Genomic DNA, 1,202 nt, shown 5'->3' on the forward strand with positions numbered 1-1,202 from the left:
CGAGGAGGGGTGTCTGCCCAGGAGCAGTCTCCAGGCCTGAACCGGAAGGTGAGCCATCTTTGCTCCAGTGTACTGCTGGGGAGAAGACGGACTGGAGAAGTGTCACAGCTTCTGGGAAGGATCCCTGTCTGGTTCCGGTCATCTGGCGCCTTTCCCTGCCCGAGGAGGGGTGTCTGCTTGGGAGCAGTCTCCAGGCCTGATCCGACATCCGGTGCCTTTCCCGTGAATAGCAGCGTCCATTTTTATCTTGGGGATCATCCAGTTTTTTTTTTCCATCTGTCCTCTGATCTTATCCCTCCCCCCTTTCCTGGATCCAAACAGCATCCAGCACGCTCTGAACACGAGCTGTGGATGCGGGCAGGTTGCATGGTGATAGGCCACTGTCTCATCAGGCGGACAGCACTGGATCTTAGAGGTGCACAGGCTCAGGTTCTTAGTAAACAGGGATCATGGGTCTTGCAATGAGCCAGGGCACTATCTTGGCTGCCACAGCCACACCCGGTTCCCACACAACAGGTCTATTATAAAAATCACTTTGCCATATTTTCAAAGGCGAAGGAACCATTTCTTTCTTAAACATCTTATTTGTCTTTTTAGTGTTGGGAATGTTAGTTGATATTTCAATTGTATAAGCATTTATATATTAGATAGACTTAGAGACTTATTTTTGACTGGATTTAGAAATAGGAGTAGACATTTTTATCAAGGACATTCTATATTGCTTGGCAATATATTCTTAGCCTTTTGTTTTTTTCTTTCCTTTTATCTTTTTGGCTTACCTCATTCTCCTAACCCAAAATTTAGAAAGAATATCCATTATTCAACAGCATATTCTGTGGGTTAATAACCACTGCTTCATGAGAAAATCTTGCCATTTAAGAAACATGATTAACAAGCAGCTGCATAGCAAAGAGGGAAGTTTTAGAGGCAGGAAGACTAAGAGAGCTAAAAAGATGGAGAAAGCCCAAAATGTTAAGAAAAATACTTAGAATAGAGAATAGTAAAAGGAAAAATTACACTGTGATCTACAAGTTCTGCATTAGAGGTGAGTATTCAAGAAGGAAAAGTACAGGCTCTTATTAAAGGAATATTTACTCTACCTATCTTTTTATCCTGGCTTAAGACAAACAGATATTCCTAGATATGGTCATTAGACAAACTAGTTAATAATTAGTCGAACTTAGGCAAATGAAAAGCCATTT

This window comes from Mus pahari, chromosome X (assembly GCF_900095145.1).
Source record: "Mus pahari chromosome X, PAHARI_EIJ_v1.1, whole genome shotgun sequence".
Taxonomy (NCBI): Eukaryota; Metazoa; Chordata; class Mammalia; order Rodentia; family Muridae; genus Mus; species Mus pahari.